Source organism: Cupressus sempervirens, chromosome 4 (assembly GCF_028749045.1).
Source record: "Cupressus sempervirens isolate cs-2001-9-10 chromosome 4, ASM2874904v1, whole genome shotgun sequence".
In the NCBI taxonomy this organism is placed as follows: domain Eukaryota; kingdom Viridiplantae; phylum Streptophyta; class Pinopsida; order Cupressales; family Cupressaceae; genus Cupressus; species Cupressus sempervirens.
Genome location: NC_143121.1, coordinates 274,696,561 through 274,713,511, shown reverse-complemented (window position 1 = coordinate 274,713,511; position 16,951 = coordinate 274,696,561).

Below are 16,951 nucleotides of genomic sequence, written 5' to 3'. Positions count from 1 at the left end.
CTTAACGAGTTTGCATAATCATAATTTGTTGTTTGATAAGGATAGGTACTAGTGTAAAGATTTAAACTTCCACTTATGTGAAATGTTGGAAATATAAGAGGAGTAATTGAGAGGGGAGGGGTGAATCATTTACCACAAAAATAAATTTTAGTTCCCTTAGATGTCAATACAAATCAAAATTAAACTCTCTTGTAACTCGGTAAACACTAAAATAGCTTGGCAAATGCTCAACATGAAAGTCTTAAGATATTATCTGTGGTTAATCTTCTTTTAACTTAGTTGCATACATAAAAGAAATAGCATGAACACAATTGACACCAAAATTTAACGTGGAAAGCCAATTTGGGAAAATCCACCAATTGTAATTAATTATTTATTTTCACTATTATGAAGTGAACCCTATTAGGAGCCAACTTTGTTAAAGGTTACAAAACACACTTTTAGGTGTGACCCTATTAGAGGATTTAATCACCCTGTTAGAAGTGGCCTTGTTAGAGGGCTTTGGACAATTCAATAGAAATGCCATCTTGTTAGAGGATTTAAAAATAGCTATTAAGACAACTGTATTAGGAGATTTAGATCATTGCTACAATGGTTAGAGAGTAACAATGAGATGACCTAATTTTTGATACAACTGAATTGTTGATTACAAATGTCAATTCTGGCTTGTATACTTAATTATTTCTGATCAAATGTATCTTTGCATCTCAACAAGGATATTATTCTTATCCTTCTAATTAACTTCCTATAAGAATCATCAAATCTTCAATTATGTTCCACTTATGCTTATTCTTCTAATCCTCACCTTGACCTTATATTTATATCTTACACATTGTCAAGTCGGCTTGAATATGAATAATTAATATTCATCTCCTTAGTTGGCTAGAACCAACAAATAATTCAATTGATCTTAATATACAAAAATAAGAAAATCCTTTATTAGCCGACCCTACTCAGTAGACATTAACTCAAACTGATTTTCTTGTGTTAACCAAGTGAACTTAGTTAACATTGCATATTCAAAAGGTTCCTTTCATAACCAAGTGAGCTTCGTTAACACTAGTTCCATCCAACATTTCCTTCATTATTTGAGTGAGGTTGGTTAACAATAAATTTCTACAAACTTTACTTTGTCGCTCAAGTAAACTCAATAGACACTGTCTTCTGAACTAGACAAACTATGGAATGCTTGATAGACATAGGAATCTATCTTCAATGCTTGAGTGAGTTTGGGATACACTGACTGGTAATGATATGAAATTTTGTGTAACATCAAAGATAATACACAATTAACTAATAATGATAGGTACTAGTGTAAAGATTTCAATTTTTGCTTATGTGAACTTGTCAACTATGTTTTAATAATTATTGATCAAGGCCTCAAGAATATTTGACATTAGCTCGTAACAACATCTTCCCACTTTCCCCTAAAACAAAAAACATTTCTTTGTATATATGTTTTCTACAAAAAATTTTAAATTTTATTTATTTGCATTTAGTTCAAATATGTAATGTATGAATAAGAAATTTCAACCAAGGATAACTTTAGTGGCCATGATGTCCACACTTTACAAAAATTGGGTCCCATGCATAGGAAAATTTCCTATAGTAATACAAAATAATTTCTTTTCTAGTTGAAAGATTTCCAATATAATTAGATCTTTCAACATGATAAATTAAATATTTTTGCCTATAATTTCCAAAGTATGTTGCAATTAGCAACTATACTTGCCACTATTTGGTCAATATTTAAGGTTAGGGAAAAAATTCAACACATTGTTTAAATAGTTGTCTTTCTTCTAGAGACTTTATATGAAACGTTTTGTCCATTTAAACGTTGGCTTGAAATACATTTAACAATGGACACTTTGTTGGATACATTTGATTAATTATGAGTTGTCTTTGATGTTACACAAACGTCATAATCATTATTAGTCAGTATATTCCTAGCTCACTTGGGTAGTGAAGACAATTCTTAGTGTCTGCTGAGCATTCCTCTGTTTGCCTAGTTTAGAAGGTAGTGTCTATTGAGTTCACTTCGGCATCAAAGGAAAAGTTGTAGAAAGTGAGTGTTAACCAAGATCTATTGGGTAATAAAGGAAATTTGAATGGAACTAGTGCTATCCGAGCTCACTCGGTTAGTAAAGGATTTTTGTAAGTTTGTAGTATTAACCAATCTTTTGTTGGTTAACAAAGAAAATCATTTTAGAGTTGATTTCTATCGAGCGGGGTCGACTAATGAAATATTTTCTTATTTTGTTGTATTAAGCTTGATTGACTTATCTATTGATTCTAGCCAACTAAGGGGATGAATATTGATTATTGTAAGTTGTATTTCAGCCAAATTGACAAAGTGAAAGTTATGAGTATAAGGTCAAGTTGTGATTTAAAAGTGTGTAAGTGAAAAGTAGAAGTGAATGTGCAAATTATGGTGATGTGATTGAAGATATATTGATGAGAAGAGGAAGAAAATTTGAAGGATAAGTAGAATATCCTTGTGGTGCAGCAAAGCCATATTCAATCAAGAAGGATCAAATACAAGCTAGAACAAAGATCTAAAATCAGAAAATTAGTTGCATTCAAATCAGGTCATCTTATTGTTACTCTCTAACCATTGTAGCAGTGATCTAAATATCTTAATAGAGTTGACTTAACAATTATTTGCAAATCCTCTAACAAGGTAAAAATTCCATTGAATTGTTCTCAAGACATCTAACTAGACCACTTGTAATAAGGTGATTAAATACTTTATAGGGTCACACCTAATAGTGTGTTTTGTAACCTTTAACAGGGTTGGATCCTAACAGGGCTCACTTCAGAAGAGTGAAAATCAGTAACTAGTTTCTCTTGGTGGTTTTTTCCAAATTGGGTTTCCATGCTAAATCCTGGTTTCAAAAGTGTTCATGTTATTTCCGTTATGTGTTTGCAACTAAGTTAAATTAATGGTAATCATAGATACCATCTAAAGGTTTATATGTTAATCATTTATCGAGATAATCTAGTTATTACTGTGTTACAACATTCTGTGTTTACTGAGCTTTAGCGGTATTTTGTTATCTGTTTGCATTTTGTACTGACATCTAAGAGTTCTAGGATTTATTTTGGTAGTAACTAATTCAACCCTCCCCTCTTAGTTACTCCTCTTTGATCTCCAAAAAACTTGTCTCTATCTCAAAGACATTAAACAGAACCTTCTATTTATTAAAATTTTTGTCTAAAAAGGAATCTAAGCTATTGATATAGGGTCATTTAATGGCTCCAAAAAATTAGTTAGTATATATCAGATGATATAAAACTAAGTAAGGCAGATATCTTTATTTTATAAAGTCTCTCAAAAACTTGGCATCCTTTAAAAGTTTTTCCTGAAATAAGATTTATGGCATTTATTTAGGATCATCCAATAGTTATTAAAAATAGGGATTCTATATGTTAGATGATATAAAATTAACACAAGTTACCTTAGTTAAATATTAAAAATCTTTTGAGCTCTCAAAAATGTTTCAAAACTACTAGAGGAAGAAATGAATTAAAAACATTTATGTAATTCAAAACTATAGGTTGTTGGGCTCTAAGGATAGCTTGGCTTCTATGCTCAAGCCTAATAGATAGCTTTGACCAATGAATCATGTTGGGCTAACCTTGGCTACATTTTCCCATATTTTAGGCTATGATATTACCTAGGTGGGTAACCCTACCATTGAATGAGATTCTATGAATGAAAATAAGCTAGTTGATTTCTTCTATCTATTTATCTAAGTATGGTCTTCCAATTGATCCACTAGCTAGGAATCCTATAGTGAAGTTAAAAATGAACTCTAAAGTACATCTATGTGGGACCATGTCTTGTTTCTTTTTGGTGTGAAGTCAAATGATGGTTTTTTTAAATGATACTTTGCCAATTAATTTTTGAGTTTATACCTAATGTAAATCTTTCTACGATCTCTTTGATAATTATAACTACTATACTACTATTATTATGATTAAGTATAAATATATTTCCTTGAAATATCTATTCATACCAAGCAAAGGTCATCTTATAGATCCCACTTGGTGAATAAATGAAAGGAAATAGAGAATAGCACTGAATGTAAACTATTTGAGGAATAATGATTATATTAACCAAATATAAATGAAAGCATAAATAAAGTATACACAAATGTTTCTTGTGCAACAACAATGAGGTCTCTTTATTATTTGATATCAAATGCTGCAAATAACATATCAAAGTTTTATATGTTGGAATACTGAAGGTGTTGATAATAGTAATTCATAACAATAATAGTTGTTGATTCAATATCTCTTGAAACTATGAATAAAATTCCTTATATAAGGAAGAATAGTCCTAAAGGAAACTACACATCCTTCAATGACAATACACAACTAATTACAAAGTTTTTTTCTTAATAATACAAACCCCAAATTCTAGAAAAAGAATAGATTAACATATCCAAGATGGTTTTTATAATCCTACTCCTTGTAGCTTATTTTATTGGTGTACATATGAAGCATCACATATTCCCTTCTATAAAATTTATGTATTATCACCTTCATGTTTTGAATATATGTACCTCATCATTTCTAACATCCAAGGTTTGAGGCATATTTGTAGCAAGTGTACCCCACTTCTCTAAAGGGATAAAAGTTTCATTATTGTTATTGAGCATGATTTAAGTTCACTTATATTTTCCTTTTATAACCAATCTATATCTTCTACCAACTCTACCTAAAACTATTGATATTGCTTGACTGAAATTCTTAGCCTTGTTAACGCCATTTAGGGACATGAAATCTTTTATTCTCCCTCTCGCCTAGTGTAGTATGTTCTCTAAGGGCTTTGTATGTTTAAGGATATGTACTCCAAACTTTGTTTGGGTGAATGATCATAGCATTATCCATGTTTAAATATCCAAGCCATTAGATTATACACTATTTTCACTAGTGTGATTTCTCTTTTCCTTCAAGGTTTTGTTACAAAAAATTGCACTTAATATCCAATAGGGTGTCCAATGAGACCAAAACCACTCTATTTATTTTGCATAAGCTTTCCCATCTCCCTCTAATATATTTTTTCTCTATCTTACATTTGTTGTTTCTCTTCACCTTCTCTATCATGCACCTTTCTTTATAAACATCCCTTTCTTAATGATTTATTGAACCTGTCGTTTATTAAATTTAGCATCAATTATTCCCTTATTTTTAGTTTCCAATGGATCAATATTTGCAACACCCAACAATGCAACATTTACAAAGATTTTATTCATGTATACAAACATTGGAATCTTGTCTTGAACATACATAATATTATTGAAGAAATATTTTATTCTTGTAGTTATACCCTAACCCAATGTAAATTCTATCTACATCATTGGGAAACACTGTACAAAGTCTCCCTATTATTATCTCCCTTTTTGGCTCTATATTTTTCTTCCATGCATTCTTTTGATGTTCTTCTCCATTTTTGAAACATGGCTATATTCATTGGGTAGGTGTGACACATGGTATTTTATACATCAAGCTAAAGAAAGTAGCACTAGAATGGGTGAAATATAATGTCTATTATGTCAATATTGGCATTTGTGTTGGTACCCAAATGAATTCCACTTGAATGAGAAGACACAACATTAGGAACTAAGTTAAAGTATTTGTCATCATATTTGATTTTCCTAGTGTGTTCTTGGTTGGCATACTATGTTGTTTCAATGTCAAAATATTTTGGTCATTTCTCCATGTTCTTATGGCCATATTTCTCTTTCTTCTTACCCTAACAATTTACTATTTATTTTGTACATGCTTTAACTTATACTTAAAGTATTTATTGCACCCTTATGGAGCTTAAGGCACATTATAGCTAGTGGTTGTATGGTTTTGTGGTTGTCTTTTGGAACTGATAAAAGTATTAATGTACATTTGCGGTGGTTAGTAAGGGAATCTTTTCTAATGTCTTTTCTCACTATCTTACAACTTATCATGTAGGGATAGGTTTTGGACTCTGAGCAATGAAGGATATTTAGGTGGAACTTCATGGTTTTCTTATCTTTGCATTATTGTGTGGTTAACAAGTTGGCATGGTTGCAAATAATTAAGTGAGGTACTAAAACTAATTTCTATAAATTTGGCCTCATGGGCCTAAATTATTGTTAAGGAAAATATTTGTTAGCTTGTGATGAAGTAAAATGATAACCCCTTACTTGCTTATTAATGAATAACACATATCAGTAACACAAGAATACATGAGAAACATTATATTGCAACACTATGTGTCATGTCACAACAAACTCATGTACAAAAAGAAATTACTTGGTAACATGATAAGAGTAAATAAATCTCACAATACACCTTTTTGAACCTATTTAGATGACATAGTGTACCTTGGTAATGAGGGGATACAAGAGAAATATTATGATACACTAGTATGTGGGACCCAGAACCTCTTAACAAATTAATTATGCATGTGCAATTAGAAATGGGATAATTTATCACATCTTTGTAGGCTATATTGCAATTAAGGAAAATAGTTGTGATCTTGTGATGAAATAAACTGATAACCTAGGTTGGGTATGTTGTGAACTTTTGACATTTTATATAGGTTACTTAAAATAATATTTGACAAAAAATTAAAGAAAGAAATGTTGAGAGGAAAAATATGAGAAGTGATGTCATGATTATTGGAATGTTGTGGTTTCCAATCTAAAAATCATTCCCTTGCCAAAAAACATTCTTGAGTATTTTTATTGGTTCACAACCACAATCCCTATATATCACCTATAAAATGGTATATTCTAGCCCCTTTTTTCTATAGTAAATTCACTTTGTAGCCTCAAAAATACCCATTTTTAGAACTAAAACAAAGAAACACTCCATTCCAATCATGAAAGCCCCAAATTTAGACAACAGAAATAACTCATTCTATATTTTGCCTTCTTTTATTTAAGCTATTTTTAACACTTTAAAACTAAAAATAATGAAGAAATGGTTATCCCAACAACTTCAATGACACTAAACACTTTGAATGTCATACTTAACTTACAATAACCAAAGGAAAAGGCCACAATGACATGTTTTACAATTGTTGGGATAAGTGCAAATATTGGGATAATTGTTACTTGCAATTTTTTATTTCAAAATGAGAGAAATAGCTCAAAAACTGGAAGCGAAAGATATAGAATTGTTTAGGGGAAACTTAGGGGAGATGCTTTAATACGATGTAGACCTCAAATTTTTTCCACTAAACAATTCAAAGGATATGTGAAGGGAAAGACTAGATAATCCACAAATGTGATTCCTCTATATAATCCAAATTAGGCAATATATAAGGATAAGGTATGCCAATGCTCAATTTTAATGATAATGGAGAATGAAATATAAGGAAATGAACTCTTTGGCTTGTGTGTGATAATATGTATCAAAAAATGAACTAATTGATTGAATAATTTAGATCTAGATGATAAGTCTATACAATCAAACCAATTAAGATATAGATCTAAGCTATAGTTATGAAGGAAAATACAATATGAAAGGCTCACCTTGAAATGCACAGGGGAAGATGTATTTTATCTTTGAAAAGTTTGGATCTAGATCTATAAATTGGAATCTAACTATGGATCTTCAAACATAATGGAAAACCCAAAAAAATTAGAACTTAATTTTTTGGAAAAGCATCATGGAATGAGCCAAATTAGTGGTAATTATGTAGAATAATTCTAGTGAAGTTGCCATGTTCTAGGGGCACTCTAATGAATTTAAACTAATATCTTGAGAAACCTCTTAGGATATCATTTTAAAATCTATGATTGCAATTCCAATATCCTTTTCCTACGCACAAAAAATAATGGTTTTTGTTATTTGGTGGGTGAGAGATTGTCATGGTCAAGCCCTAGATTCATTTATCAACCTTAATTGAGAAATGTAAAAGTAAGTGACTAAAAAAAAAAAAATTAAAATATTCACCTTGCTTGTAAAAACCCTTATTAGTAAGGATTTTTTATTCTTGTATGTTATAGATGTTGAATTTGATATTTTAATGTAGTCTATCTTCAAAGTTGAGTGTAGTCTAAAGGCTGGAACTCCTTCAATTCTTGAACTCCTTGAATGAAAATTATAAGTGTGACTCTCATATAAGTATGTTCTAAGTGTCTTGAAGTATGTATATTATAAGGTGAAGCCTCTAAGTCTCCTTACATACTAGGTTTTAGGCAGGAAAATAATACAAGCTAACTAGAAAGCAAGAGTTTACAAATTAAAACCCTAATGGTTTTTGGGCTTCGAGCCTCACAATCCTTGGGGAAGAGGTCAACATAGGTCAATGTACTAGGACTAGGTAAACCTATTCTAAGGGGTGGGAGAAGGCTGAGCCACATAGAACTTAGGAGAGAGGTGGAAAGATTTAGAAAGAAAGTCGAAGAAAATAGGGAAAAGGGGGCATCGAGAAAAAGTTCATCCATGGTCTAGGTAGTCACTATGAGATGGGTGATCAAAGGTCTTAAAAGAAAAGTGTGTTCATTTTAAGATGGGACATGTAACACCCACTTTAGTGGGAGTATAAACTACCCTAAACTCATAGTAAATTAGATCAAAATACAAGAGAAAATATTATCATGATTTAGGAGAAAAAGAAATAATCAAGCTCCCATGAGACTTTAGTCTTTATCATATCCATAATCAAAATAAAAGAGATAAAACAATGAAGGGTTTTATTTACTCACCCAAAAAGGTTTTTGTGAATTATTGTAAACACATAGGAAAGGAAAAGATAAATTGGGGGAAGCTCTCAAAAAGGAGATGGTATTGAATGGTTTAGCAAGTGTGTGTAGCATGCTTTTCAACCCATCAAGGATGAATTGAATGGTCTAACTTCAAGGAACTTCAAGGAAATCCATGTCCCAAAAAGAAGAATAAAAAAATGACCCAAGAATAAGGATGCTTGTTTCCTTAAGGGATCAAAAATAGGATTAGGCTTCCAAGACTGTTAGTAGTTGAAAGAAGGATAAAAAAGAAAGTATTGAGCCTCTTAGACTCTTAGTAGTTTAGAGAGAGATCCAAAGAGATAAATCCTCTAGGAAGTGTCAATAGTTATATAGCAAACTAATAATGCATAAAAGGAAAGAGAGATTAAAAGAAAGATGAAGTGACAATGCATATATTTGAAGACAAATAAAAAATCATACCAAGAATACAAGGCTAAAGTACCTCAAGCTATAATATTTTCTACCCCATGATCATTAAGGAATGAGAAAATTGTATGCCCCCATATTAAAGTGATTCAAAACACCTTAAAAGGAGAAATGGATTTAACGGAAGCATACGTACACCCACTAAAAAAAAATCACTATGAGATGCCCCTAAGAAGAATAGCATACCAAGTGAAATGCAAACACAAGGAAAGAGAGAGCACATAAGAATCTACTAACTTTGGGGTATGTATGATCATATCATAATATGTAATCTTATATATCAAGTATGAAATTCTTGGAAACAACTCTTCAATTGTATATTTTCATTGATGTTCACACAAATAATAATATTAATCGAGCAATGTTGAGTTTGTAGTATTAACCTTGTATATCTTAGTATTAACCAAGAGGTCAGGTAATGAAGACTTTCTAGTATTAACCAAGAAGTTATTTAATGAAAGGATTACTTCTTGCAGTATTGACCGAGTGGTCCGGTATCACAAGAGATTGGTATTGACTGAGTGGTTGATCAATGAAGAAGTCATAGTATCAACCTAGTGTTTAGTCCTAGTGTTCAGTCCTAGTGTTGACTGAGTGATGCTATAATCTAATTGTCAAATATTTTATTAATTGAGGATGACTATTTGGATGTTTATTGATATTTTGAAAGGTTATTCATACCAACTTTTCCTTGCTTATGATATATAATAAAGTTCAAGTTCTGAGGATAATATGTAAGAAGAATATAATGAAAAAGATGGATATGTGAGCAAAGGTAAGGCAGAGAAGGAAAGTGTTGAAGATAAGTCAAAAATAATATTTGATTAGGAAGGATCCATAGGTCAAGCCAAAACAAAGATCTGAATCTATAAATATAGTTGCTTCATAAATTAGGTAAAATTGTTGTTGGTTTTTAACCATTGTAGTAGTAAAGAAATATCTTAAAAGAGTTGACTTAATAGTCATTTTGTAAATCCTCTAACAAGTCATCATTTCAAGATTGAATTGTTTGAGGACCTCTAACTAGGCCACTTCTAATAGGGTCATACTTAATAATATGTTTTTTAATGTTAAATAGGGTTGGCTCCTAATAGGGCTCACTTCAGAAGAGTGAAAATTATTGTGACTAGTTGCAAGGTGGTTTTTCCCAAATTGGGTTTCCACGTTAAATCATGGTGTTATCTTTGTTCATGTTATTTTCTTATGCTTTATGTTTTTGCAACTAAGTTACTAAAGGATAAAATAGTTTAATAAATCTTAATATTTTTTTAAAACTGAGAATTAGTAATATTATAGTGTTAACCAAGCTATTCAATATTGCATGATTAGTGGACATTCGTATTGATATCTAATGGAAAAGGGTTTTTTTTTTTTGTGGTAACTGATTCACCCCTCCCCTCTTAATTACTCTCTTACATTTCCAATGATTGGTATCATAGAAGTTGGTTCTAATAGGAAAGGATTTTAAGGACCTAAGCTAAAGATCAAGATGTCTTACTAAAGGCAGATTCTAAAGCTAAATAGAGAAAACTTCTTAGCATAGTAGGAGCTGATGAAGCTACATATATCAAGCATTCTATTTATATTGGTGTGTTCTACATGGAAAATAAATATGTGTCACCAACCAAGCCTATGACTATGGAGGAAATAAAAGAAGAAAAGGATCACAATATTATTATGATTGATATTGCATCCTCTTTGAACTATTGTGAATTTGATGAAGTTAAAGATTGTCCTACCACATTTGAAATGTGGGAGAAACCAATGAAAGTATTTAGAGGTGAAAAATAATGTGCAGAGAGCCAAGGTAGAAATTTTAAGAGATAAATTTGTTATATTGAAAATGAAAGAAGGTGAGAACATTAGCCAATATAGTGAGAAAGTCAAGGAAAGTGTAAGTGCAATCAAAGTTGTAGGAGGTAAAATTGATGATGAAATAGTAATGAACAAGATACTAAGAGCTCTTCTTCCTATTTATGCAATTAGATTTTTAGCTATTCAAGAGATGAGATGTAATCCAACACATGGTGTAACACTAGATACTCTGGTGGGAAGATTGATTTCTTTTGAGTTGGATAACTTTGATAACTATGCTCCTTCTTCTAACAATCTTGAATCTACATTCATACAAAAACTAACCTTTGGTAGAAAAGGAGGGAACTCAAAAGGTAAACAAGTTGATAGTGAAGAAGAAGATGATTAAGATGAAGCTCTTGAAGTCACTGAAACTCTTCTAGTAAAAAGAGAAGCAAAAGGAAAAGGAAAATTTAGAGGTAAAATTCCATTGATTTGTTTCACATGTGAAGAAGTTGACCACATTAGTGCAAGGTTTCCAATAAGGAAGATAAAGATGAGAAAAGATTCACCAAGTTCAAAGGAAAGAAAGACTTGAAAAGCTACAAGGACTACAAAGGAAAAAGTAAGAAAGCATGCTACATTGCCAAAAATTATGATAGTGATAATGATGAAGATGAAGAGGTTTATATTGTTGTTAAAGATGATTCCAGTAATGAGGAAAATGAAAAGATTGAACTTATCTCTCATATTAGAAAAAATGATACATGGATCATAGATAGTGGTTGTTCTCATCACATGATTGGTAATAAAACTAATTTTGGACATTTGGAGCACTATGATGGTGGAAGTGTTAGATTTGGAAATAAGGAACCATGTTATGTACAAGGAAAAGGAAAATGAATCATATAATTTACTGGTAGAATAAAATATAATAATTCTTATTGGGTTGAAGGATTAAGATATAATCTACTCAGTATAGCACAGTTGAAAAATATAGGATAAAAAGTTGAATTAATGAATGGAAAAGATAAACTATTGGATGGAAAATAGAAAACTAGTTGGAACTAGCAGTTAGACAAAAGTAAATATTACTAAAATTTCATGCTTGGTATCTTAGATAGAAAAAATTTGGCTATGCCATAAAAGAATGTATCATGTTAACCTAATCACCATAAGAAAGAACAACAAAGTAAGATGCATACCTTATCTAAAGAAACCTAAGATGGGCATGTGCAAAAAATGTCAAATTAGTAAAATGAGTAAAAGAAGTTTGAAAAGTAAGTCCTACAATTTTGAAGAAGTTTTGGGACTAGTTCACATAGATCTTTGTGGGCCAATAGGTGCGGAAAGCTACGATGGAGATGTATATTTCATTCTATTTGTTGATGATTATTCTAGAATGATGGTTGTAGTGTTACTAAAAGATAAGTCTGATGCTTTTCAAAATTTTAAATGATATTTAGCCAAAGTTGAGAAAGAAATAGGGAAAATTTGAAATGCCTCAACTCAGATAGAGGGGGGGAATTCATCTCAAATGAATTGAATGAGTTTTGTAGTGAAAGAAGAATCAAACACTACTACATTTGACCCCATTTTTAGACAAAATTTTTCTACCATCTATTAAAATGTTTTAGATTGGTTGGAATATGCAAGGAAAAATATCTTTTTAAAAATCCATGCCCATGTTGGTTGAAATTTTGACCAACACAAGCTTCATATGTTAAAATTAAAAAAAAGTGGGAAAAACTTATTGTTGTTGAGGGTGAAAATGGAGGAAGAGTTTCACGGGATTGAGGAGCCAAAGGAAAAGGTTTTTTGAGAAAGGGGCATCTTTGTACAGGGGGTGCATGGAGATGAGTGTGGCGGTGGTGGTGTTAATGAAATCCTTGCAGTTGATGTTGTCGTCTGTTAATGAGGAGGCCAAGTTAGGGTTGAAGATGAGAGTGGTAGCGTTGCAGGCTGATTTGGTGGGGGGAAATGAGAGCAAGAGGAGTGCCATTGTGGCTGATAGTGCAAGGGTAGTGGTCGATTAGTTATTTGATACACTATCCTCTCCTTCCATGCCACCACTCACTCAAGTTGAGGCAGCCAGGGTGCTTTCCTTTTTTATTTTAGATTCTGCTACATGTGAAGCAGTTCTTGCCAGGCCCCTTGCCATTTCTCATCTGTTTCATTTTATTAACTCCATACATCCTCACTCTGCCAAAAATGTAAGGATTTGGTATAGTTGATGCTTCTGTAACTCATAATTATGTTATAATTTTGAATTACTTTTCAAAAGAGTCTTCTAGTGCAAGCTGGAAAAGAAAGATTAGAACTTAAGTATAAACACATAGGAGAGCTTGTTAGGTTTGTTTACATGAATGATTCAATTTTTTCAAGATGAAACAAAATAAAATATCATGTATGGTATAACTATTTTTTAAATTGTAAAGTGATGCTTCTCGACACCTAACATATAGAAACTGTTATCCAAATTTTCTCATTTACATCACCACTTATTAGTTACAGTAGTAATCTTAAACTATATCATTGTAGTAACTGAGAGCCAGGCGAGCTCAGATCAACATGTATGGTAGTCACAATCAAATATGTTTTTCAAGAGTTTTTAAGGAAATGAGAGCATTTCATTTTATTCATGTATCCTATCCAAGAACCTTGAATGGCACAAAGAAATCTTACTCCTTTTGTTGTATATTCCATTTTGGCTATATTTATAAGACATGTCTGTATAATCTTTTGTCTAACATGAGAAGTCATACAAAATATTTGGAAATACCTTCATCTCTGAGTTACACAGCATAGAATCATGCTAAATTTCTTTAATCCACCTTAGGTTCAGATTTCTTGATTATTCTTTGCAAATATTGATACACTATTATCCTCTGTAGTAAATCCAATTTGACATTATTTGATTAGTAGTTTCTCTATATTATGCATTAATGGTAGTCTATGCTCAGAGAATGTAATCCCATCTTTGTTGTATGAATAGAGTTCACATAAGAGATGTTGGTATGGTTTTTATAGAGCAGGTTAATAGCTTTTTCTTCTAAATTATTTCTTATAAATGGACATTTGGATATGGTGATATTAATGAAGGGTCTATATTAATATGATTGTGTTTGAACAGACAAGCAAAGGAAGTAATCAAAGAAATTAAGAAATGCATTGCCAATAAGAATCCTAAGATCCGAATTCTTTCTCTGATGGTTAGTATTGAATAATATTATAAATTTCTATATACATTTTGATTTATTTTAAGTTATCATTATTGAGATATTTGGTTGAATTATGAGTGCAAAAAAATACTGTAGCAAGAACTCATTTATGATTGACTTTGATGGATAACTTTGATTTAATATTTGCCTGGTTATTTTTGTAGCTATTAGAGATACTTACAAGAAATTGTGGTGATACTTTTCACGTGAAAGTTGTCAAGAGAGATGTGCTACATGAATTGGTCAAGACAGTAAAGAAAAAGGTTTAGAAAAAAAGCTTTTGTGTAACTTGCGCATGTTTTTCTGGGTTGTAGCTTAACCAATTTTCGGTTTGTGCACTTAGTGCATATTTTCAATAGTCCTTTATGTGGGTTTTATTTTTATTTTATTTTGTAGCCTAATTTAAATGCTAGAGAAAAGATCTTGGTCCTGCTAGATACACGAGAATAAGCATTTTGGGGGCCAAATGGAAGATATCAACAATATTATTCTACATACCACGAGTTACAGGTAAGGAAAAAAAAATGAATCTTAAGGATGTTCAAAAAATTTCATGTTTTTCAAGGGTAGGTTGAATATATTTGACTGACTCTGCCAAATGGTAGGCTAAAACATTGACCTTGATATTGACACTCATTTTTGTTACCTAGATTTTCTTTCTAGCTCACATACTTTAAATTCTATTTGGAAGTAGTGTATATTGTTAAACTATTCTAGGATGCATTGGAGCAGTGATGTTGGCGTAATGATATTAGTTAGTAATTAATATCATGTTGCATATTCTTAGTTTGAAGTTTTATTTGTCATTTTAGAGCCCAATGGCTCTAGGGCCTTGAGTATCGTAACTTGAGAGAGTGCAACAATTTTAATTTTGTATGATAATGTGGTATATGAAAATTTGAAAGCTATGACCAATTGGCATTGAACTAACATTATTTCACATTGTATTACTATGATTATGCATGATTTACATTTAATATAACTTTGAATATTTTCTTACCACTTTGAAATTTCCAACTTTGGCAAAACTTCTCCTTTCTCAAAATCTACAAATAATTTTGAAGCTTGTTAGTATGAGAGTTGGTAGTGCAGGTCAACACAAGCGGAAAATTGCTTGCAAACATTCAGAGAATAATAAATGCCATAGTCATGGAATGTTAGGATATGTGGTACATTTTGCAAGTCCTTGTTATAAATTGACCTCTAATGAAATCAAGTGCTACCCTTGAGAGAAATCTCAAGATTTCTTGGAGCATTGATATGGGAATTATACAATGATTTAGGCAAAGCATCTCAGGTTTCTATATTTTGGGTAAGGGTTGGGGAATAGAGTAGTATATGCTACATTGTTTAAAATACATTCAATTCACTTCCCATGATTGGTATGATTGGTGGTTGATGACTTTCCAAAAATAGACACATTTTCAATGAAATTGCATCAATAATCTCCATCCTTTGGCTCTTCTTGTCTCAATAGGCAAATCATTATTGTGTAAATGTCTCATTGGAATGGTGTGTGTACAAGTGGTGTTCATTGTTTTCTATGATTTTGTATTGTAGATAGAAAAGACCTAAGATTTCCATAGTCCATATATTAAGTGGAACAATGTTTTAGGGATAACTATTTGAAAGATATTAAATCAATGTCTCAGATCTCAACACAATGTCCATTGTGAACTATTGGAAAGAATTGTGGTCTATAGGATTCCTTATATAACTAATTTTAGTCAAGTATATGATGCTTATTGGGCCCACCAAAGAAGATACATTAATAACTTTCAAACCCATAAAAAATGTAGCCCTCTAATTGTAAATGTTAATTGTTCATTTTTAATGCAAGAGATTCTTTTGTAGAAGTTTGATGCTTGGTGCTTTTAATGCTTAAATAGAAGCCCTTTCTCAAGGGGAAATTTCACAACAATTACTTATGCATGTGATAGTTTGATTTTTAGTATTCCATTCCCTCTATTATAAGTAATTGACTTTGCATATTTTTTGTTTGATATCACTATTGCTTCTACTTGCTTGAACATATTTAGTGGACATTGAGGACTTGGAATATCATTAAAGTAGTTCCTGGAAACTATATTAGTATTTACAATCTTGTTTGTACCAAAGAAGAAAAATGGAAAAACACAACCAAATACATGATAATTGTAAGACTTGTTTCACACCTTGATGTTTGATTCTTAAATGTTATATGATTTAGACTATAGAAGTGGAGTAGTGAATCAAGAGGATCTAGATTAGCAAAAGGATAATTTTATCTTGCCTATGGGGATGTGTTCTTGAATTTCATTATCCATTGGTCTAATGTATGAAGGATTTTTCAGAGTGGCCAATGAACTTTACTATTGAACCAATAGGATTTTGTCGAACAGATTAGCCTTCCAGATATTGTCTACACAATAACAAGGTAGATTTTATATTTTTTAATCATGAATCATTTGTTATTGCATATTAAAATGTGATTTCCGGCCTTATTTTGCTACATTTGTAGATGTTTTAAGGCTTTCCAAAAAACAACAATAATTGTGTTACGGTTGCTCAAGTATCTTCTGCAGTAAGATTATTTTAAGGTTTTTATTTTCACACAAATGATTTTTTTCTTCTGTTTTTGAATTTTTTTGAAGATAACATGGTTCAATACATGTTGTTTTCTTTACTTAGTAACTTTAGGGTACACGATTGTGTTAAAAGAGGCTTTCTATTTAGTTTAACTATGGTTGTGCACTTTTTTGGATTCAAAGTAATTTTTCTTGTACT